We start from the raw sequence: 8,519 nt of genomic DNA, 5'->3' as shown, positions 1-8,519 counted from the left end.
GGGTCGTCCCTGAACCATACCGTACTAAGAGAGGTCGGCTCTGATACTATTTGTAACGACCCACTATATCAAGACAGGTTTTTTCAGCGTGCTTATGTCCTCACTCACACGGTACATATGAAATCTTTTAAGCCCTCCTCAACTATGTAGTCCCATATCTACACAGTCTCAGAATCTCCCTTCATTCCGGCACGAGATCGGTTAGTTCATGTCTCCCTCCGCCTAGAAGCCTACCAGGAGCCGCTCATTGTCCGTGCAACCTCTTGGCACCGGCGATCACTCCCTGCCTCCTCAGCCCCGGGCGTCACATGCCCACCAGCTTCCGCTTGGTTCGTCCCCGAACCATACCGTACTAAGAGAGGTCGGCTCTGATACCATTTGTAACGACCCACTATATCAAGACGGGTTTTTTCAGCGTGCTTATGTCCTCACTCACACGCACCTTGAGAAACTTCCCAGGGGGTCACCCATCCTATAATTGCCCCAAGTCAAGCACGCTTAACTTTAGAGTTCTTATGTGATGAGCTCTCGAAAAGAAGATGCACCTTCTTGATATGAGCAATACATATGAAATCTTTTAAGCCCTCCTCAACTATGTAGTCTCATACCTACACAGTCTCAGAATCTCCCCTCATTCCGGCACGAGATCTGTTAATTCATGTCTCCCTCCGCCTAGAAGCCTACCAGGAGCCGCTCATTGTCCGTGCAACCTCTTGGCACCGGCGATCACTCCCCGCCTCCTCAGCCCCGGGCGTCACAAACTCATCTAGGTCTGTTAATATAATTGAAAGACCTTCATAAATCCAAACAAATTAAAATAAGTCAACAACTGATATAACCAATTTTGTAATTAAAAAATAATATTTATAGTAAAAATAATATAAAATAAAAATAATAAAAAATTATTTAGGTTAACCAATATTTTTATAAATATATAACTGATCACAAAAAAATTCATTTAATCGGTTTACTTTTTTTTTCCGCCTCCTTAATATTTTTTTAGATGGGCACCAAAGTCAAAATTTAAAATTTAAACTTAACAATTTTGAGAAAAAAAAAATTACACATTAATAATAAATAAATTATAATTTTATAAAAACATTTATTAATTATATAATTAATTAAAAACTAAAAGAAAATAAAATAAAGTGATAATAATAATAATAAAAACCATGGTCCGCTGCCAGGGGCGGAACCAGAAATTCTATTCAGGGGGGCAAAATCAAGGGAGGAGCCATGTGTTGCTCCGCCCGGGCGGTATCTCGGGTGACCCAATTTTTTTATTATTTTTTATACATTCAATTTAGTCCAATTTTTCAATAGCTCGGTGACCCAATTTTAAAAATGAAAAAATACAAGCTCAACCTATACAAAATAGACGACTTAAAAAATTCTAATCCGAGTATAAATAAAAACATGGTTCCGTCATTGGGAACAATTCATATATAATCACAAAAATATAATTTATATCAACGAAAATACGAGTAGAAAAGTTAAAACATTACATCAAAATTCATAATAATTCATTATATAATCATTTTATAATTTTTTAAATATATTTTTTCCAATATATATCACAAATGTGAGTTACATTTGATCTATTTAATATTTTATTTTATTAAATACATATTAAAAGTTTTTTTTTATAAAAAAAAAACACCGCCTGTTGTGGCGGGGGGTTCGGCAGACCTCTACCAGTTTATTAAAAAAAAGGTAAATATAAGAGAGGGAGACTAGGCCAAAACCTCTCAAAAAATAACAAGAGCTACGAAGATAAAATAAGAGCAGATTAATGAAAAACCGATTTGCATCTAATATAGGGAAGACCTATCCTATCTAATCTGCAAATCCCCTGGATTTTGCCATGCAGCTCCTCCGGTCTTAAAATTGCTAACCCATTAGCCACCCCCATATTAGCCAGCTCATCTATAGCAGCGTTCGCCTCTCGATAAACATGAGATTTCCTAACCACCGAAGATAGCAAGATACCTTGAATCTTAGTTAAACATCCACATATGTTCCAGTCTGTAGAATCTGAATCTAAAATAGCCATGGCTGCCATGGAATCCACTTCCAGCCACAAAGAAAAAAAGTTATGTAATTTACAAATCTGTAACCCTTTACAAATTGCTAGCAATTCAGCTCTGGTATTTGATCCCATCCCAATATGGTCATGGAATGCAATAATAGGATTGCCATTATGACTCTGATAATACCGCCAATCCTAGACACACCGTATCCTTTCGAACATATGTTCGAGTTCAACTTAAATTCTCCGATGGCAGGAGGTAACCAACGAAACACTCGAATATAAGTGAATCTGTTAACCGAATATTACAACCCCATAAATTCTGCTACTTCCATATAACCAGACCAATGCCCTACTCTAAGCACTCCAGAACTGTAGTGACCCTTACCTGGATCACCTACTAAGCAGAACTTAGGCATAAAATTAACTTAATTAAACAGAAAATAGAATTAAACTACTGAAACCAAAAACATTATACAATCCCAAGGAAAGGAATCTATAAATATCCGAATAGTTTATACAACCAATTCGAAAGCTGAATCAACCCAATAACAATAGTATAACAAAACTAGATGAAGCTCCAGCTGGCTGGCTACTGCCTAGCCCCTCTTGGATCCACCCGCCTCGTCCAGTCGCAAACCTGCCCCAAGGAATAGGATATCCAGAAACACAGAGTACGAGATGTGAGCATAAAACGCTCAGCACGAGAGTATGAGTATTCATGCATGCAAGTGAACTCCCTAAAACTCGAGGTCAAGGATCAGATAACAAAGACAGACCGGGCCCTAATATGTAGCACGCTGTGCCGTCGCTTCAGGAGGTGGCTCACATACCGAAATACCAGTGGATACGCGGGACCCAAATCGATGGAAGTTCATCCACAAACAGGATAGGGTAAAACCTACTAACAGACATCTCAATAGATATAGCTCAAGATGTAAATGCATGCAGCATAAAATCCTGGCATATAAATCATGCAGTCACATAATACATGCATACTCAGTCAGGATATCTCGAACAGTATTTTCGTAACTCAAATACTAGGCAAGTGCTATCAGCTCTAGGTCCACGCCTATAATCCGCACTACACTGCCAAATGATACTAATATCATTATAGTGCTCTAAAAGCCTTAACTAGGCTATTGCATACTCCTAAATATTTTTAGCAAGCAAAAGCTATACATTCGTCCGTCGTTAGCCCTTTGCTGTCGATTGCCTCAAAACTAGGCCACAGCTCCGCTACGATGCCTGGATCGCTATGCCACTTTTGGATTCCTAATGGGACGCCTAGAATTCCCTAGATCTGAGTTAGAAAGCTAAGGAATCGAGAGAGAAGAGATGGAAGGTGTGCTCAAATGTGAGCCTCGACACCCCTATTTATAGACCACGAACGGAACATCCGTTCCTCAACGTTGCGTCCGTTCTGGCTGACGAACGTTGCCTCCGTTCACCATCGTTGCTTCCGATGGTGCCAATGTCACATCAAGTACATAAGAAGTGACGCATTTCTGATGGAACGAACGTTGCATCCGTTCCTAGAACATTGCTTCCGTTCTTCCTGACCCTCCGGACCATTTCAGATCATTCTGGGTCTAATCCCGGGATCCGTTAATCAATTAGAGGTCTCCTTAATCATGTTTATTGGATTAAATAACAGTTAATCACTAAAACTGGGCTCGGGCTACTACATTCTCCCCCACTTAAGATATTTCGTCCTCGAAATCAGATCTTAAGTACTGAATGTTAAATAAGATGCAGAAACATTCTTTTATTCAAATTTCAAAATTTACAGTGTTTACAACTGAATATAATTCGAAATGAAATCAAAATAACTCAGGATGTTCTGTACGCATCCTGCTTTCGAGCTCCCAAGTGGCTTCTTCAGTGCCTCGGCGCTGCCAATGAACTAAAACCAGAGGAATGACTTTATTCCGCAAGACTTTATCCTTATGATCTAGGATATGAATAGGTTTCTCAACATAGGTCAACTCCTTATCCACCTGAACCTCAGACCGCTATAGAATATGAGACAGATCTGCCACATATCGTCGCAACAGAGATACGTGGAACACGCTGTGAATACTGGACAGATATGGTGGCAAAGCCAGATGATAAGCCAAATCGCCAATGCTCTCCAAGATTTCAAACGGACCAATAAACCTGGGAGACAACTTTCCCTTAAGGCCAAATCTGAGAATCCTGCGGAAAGGTGACACTCTAAGAAACATTTTCTCCCCAACATCAAACTGCAGAGGTCTACGCTTAGTGTTAGCATAGCTGGCCTGACGATCCTGTGCAGTCTTAATCCATTTCTTGATCTGATCAACAACATCTACTGCCTGCTGGATAAACTCCGGTCCCTCACCCTGCCTTTTCCCCACTTCTTCCCAGAAGAGTGGAGTACGACAACGTCGCCCGTACAACGCCTCAAAATGTGCCATCCCAATGCTAGTATGATAGATGTTGTTGTACGCGAACTCAATCAATGGCAAATGATCCTGCCAGGCTGTACCAAAGTCCATAGTGCAAGCTCGAAGAATATCCTCCAAAGTACGGATAGTGCATTCTGATTGACCATCTGTTTCCGGATGATAGGCAGTACTCAAGCTAAGAGTAGTGCCCATCGCATGCTGAACACTCCCCCAAAACCTAGAAGTGAACCTGGGGTCTCGATCGCTGACAATGCTCACAGGCACTCCATGAAGTCGAACGATCTCCTGAACATACAAACGGGCCATACGATCCACAGTGTACATCGGTCCACCACAACCCAGATAGCATCATAATTCCTAGAGGACATCGGCAAATGGGTCACAAAATCCATCATGATAAACTCCCATTTCCACTCCGGAATAGGCAGACTGTGAAGCAAACCTCCAGGTCGTCGGTGCTCTGCCTTGACCTGCTGACACACCAAACATCTCGAAACATACTGATACACGCTGCGTTTCATCCCCTTCCACCAAAACTGAGTACGTAGATCCTTGTACATCTTGTTGCTCCCCGGATGAATACTCAACTTGGTGCGATGCGCCTGAGACAAGATCTCCTCTCGCAACTCTTCATCCTGCGGAATCACAAGTCTACCAGACAAACACTGGAAACCATCTGACTGATAGTGAAATCTTGACGTACTACCCTCGTTGGCTAGACGAGCCAAACGCTGGGTCTTTGAATCAGACATCTGAGCATCTCGAATCCGCGAATACAAAGCTGGCTCAGATAAAATTGCAAACATCTGGACACTCTGCATACTTTTTTTATGCTTGAAGGTATACCCTGAAGTACAACAATCACTGATCGCACTAGACATAGAACAAGTCTGAAGTGCGGATAGTCGCACCTTGCGACTCAAAGCATCAGCTGTGAGATTAGCAGCTCCCGGATGGTACTTAATCTCGCAATCATAGTCCTTAAGCAAGTCCATCCGACGTCTCTGCCTCATGTTCAACTCCGCCTGAGTGAAAAAATACTTGAGACTCTTGTGGTCGATAAATATCTCAAATTTTTTGCCATAAAGATAATGACGCCAGATCTTCAAAGCGAACACAATAGCTGCCAACTCCAAATCGTGAACTGGATAGTTGTCCTCGTGTAACTTCAACTGTCTAGAAGCGTATGCTATCACATGCCCATTCTGAGTCAGGACACAACCTAACCCCTAAAGAGAGACATCCGTGTACACCACATACCCTCCAGATCCTGACGGTAATGACAACATCGGCGCAGAAGTCAACCGCCGTCGAAGCTCACAGAAATTATCCTCACACTCGGAGGACCACTCGAAATCCACACCCTTGTGGGTAAGCTGCATCAACGATCGAGCTAGCTGAGAGAATTTTAGAATGAAACGACGATAATATCCTGCTAGACCCATAAAGCTACGGATCACAGCAACCGTCGTCGGTCACGACCAATTAAGTACAACTTCAATCTTGCTCAGATCAACAGAAATCCCATCCCAGGGTATGATATGGCCAAGAAACACCACTCGATCCATCCAGAACTCACACTTGCTCAGTTTAGCGTACAACTGCTCATCTCGAAGAGTCTGCAGTACCACTCGCAAGTGAGAAACATGCTCTTCTGCATTACACGAATACACCAAGATGTCGTCAATGAAAACCACAACAAACTTGTTTAAATACTTCGTGAAGACACAGTTCACCAGATCCATAAATATAGTCGGCGCATTAGTCAATCCAAATGGAATTACTAGAAACTCGTAATGCTCATAGCGAGTACGGAATGCAGTCTTGGCTATATCCTGATCTCGGATTCTCAACTGATGATACCCAGATCTCAAAGTAAACCTAAGTGCCCTTCAGCTGATCAAACAAGTCATCAATGCGAGGCAAAAGATACATGTTCTTCACAGTAACTCGGTTCAGCTGCCGATAGTCAATGCACAATCGCATAGACCCATCCTTCTTCTTCACAAAGAGAACAGGAGCTCCCCAAGGAGATACACTAGGACGAATGTACCCCTTGTCCAAAAGATCATGTAACTGATTCTTCAACTCTCGCATCTCTGACGGAGCCAGACGTTACGGTGCTCGAGAAATAGGCGAAGTACCCGGCATCAGCTCTATGCCAAACTCGACTTCCCTAGCAGGAGGAAAACCCGGAATCTCATCTGGAAATACATCTGGGAATTCATCCACAACAGGAATGCTCTCTATCCCAACCCTCTCAGCGGACAAATCAACTTCATAGATAAGGTAGCCTTCCCCGCCAGACTCTAGAGCTTGACAGACTCTCAAAGCTGATACTAAAGGCATCGGGGGTCGCGCTCCCTCACCATGGAAAAACCAGCTCTCACTCCCATCTGGATGAAAGCGTACTAATCTCTGATAGCAGTCTACTGAAGCTCGATAGGTAGTCAGCATGTCTACCCCTAGAATACAATCGAAGTCATCTATCGCAAGAACCATGAGATTCGCTAACAGAATATTCCCTTCGAACTCTAAAGGGAAACCCATCACTAGACGCTTAGCCAAACAAGATTGACCCGTCGGAGTAGAAACAGAAACTACTACGTCTAGTGAAATGCATGGTAACTTATGCCTCTTAACAAAACGTGAAGAAATTAAGGAATGAGATGCACCAGTGTCAATAAGTACGATAGCAGGTATACCATAAAGTAGAAATGTACCTGCGATGACCTTCTCATTCTCCTCCACAGCCTGATCATGCCTCAAGGCGAACACCTGGCCAGAAGCCCGCGGTCTGAAATGGGAACTCCCAGCAGGCTGTCCCTGCGTCCTTTGTTGAACAGTAGCCTGAGAACCAGACCCTGAACCAGAACCGCCTCCCCCAGACTGTGGACAATCCCTCCGAAGATGACCAACCTCTCCACATCAAAAACAAGCTCCAGAAGCTTTGCGGCATCGGTCGGTCGGATGGTTCTTCCCACAATGATCACATTTGTCCTTCTTCCCAAAATGGACAATACCAGTAGAAAAAGAAGAAGAAGTAAATCTGGACTTCTTGAAAGTCTGAGCGCGGGGACCTAAAGAACTCGCAGGCCTAGACTGAGAGAAAGACCTGTTCCGCCAAATTCTATCCTCCGCTTGGTGACAACGGCTCACCAAACCCTCGTAGGTCATGTCATCACCAACCGCCACACGGTCATGAATCTCAGGGTTAAGGCCCTGAAGGAACAAATTATACTTCATCTCAGAGTTGTCGGCAATATCAGGGCAATAAGACAACAGATCAAAGAACTTCTGCTGATACTCATAAATACACATGGCTCCCTATCGCAGACTCAGTAGCTCTCCCTCCTTCGACTGTCGGAGTGCAGGAGGAAAATACAGCTTCTAAAAAGCTGTGCGGAACTCGGCCCAAGTGGCCACTCCTCTTGCCGTAACAAAGGGTGCAGAAGAAAACCTCCACCACCTATGGGCTCGCCCATCCAGGAGGTAACCCAGTGTCTCCATATTCTTCTCCTCACTGCAGTGGAAAGTCTGGAAAGTCGTCTCCATGCGGTCTAACCAGTTCTCCGCATCCTCTAGAGACTCGCCTCCAACCAAGGGCTTAGGACCCATCTGCAGGATGCGGCGCACACTAAAACGATCCTCATCACGTCGACGATGATGACGCTCCCGACGACTCTCATGGTCATTGTCTCCCCAGCGTCCACCTCCACTACCATAGCTACTCTGATCATCGTTGTTCGCCATCTACAAAAGTACCTCACAGTTATCTTATGCATAATCTAAATTCCCAAGAATACTCTGCATGCTCTGATACCATAAATTTAGTGACCCTTACCTGGATCACCTACTAAGCAGAACTTAGGCATGCAATTAACTTAATTAAACAGAAATCAGAATTAAACTGCGGAAACCAAAAACATTATACAATCCCAAGGAAAGGAATCTGTAAATATCCGAATAGTTTATACAACCAAATCGAAAGCTGAATCAACCCAATAACAACAGTATAACAAAACTAGACGAAGCTCCAGCTGGCTGACTACTGCCTA

This window comes from Henckelia pumila, chromosome 1 (assembly GCF_033568475.1).
Source record: "Henckelia pumila isolate YLH828 chromosome 1, ASM3356847v2, whole genome shotgun sequence".
NCBI classification, from domain to species: Eukaryota; Viridiplantae; Streptophyta; class Magnoliopsida; order Lamiales; family Gesneriaceae; genus Henckelia; species Henckelia pumila.
The sequence above is the reverse complement of the archived record's forward strand: the minus strand, read 5'-3'. Positions refer to the sequence as shown.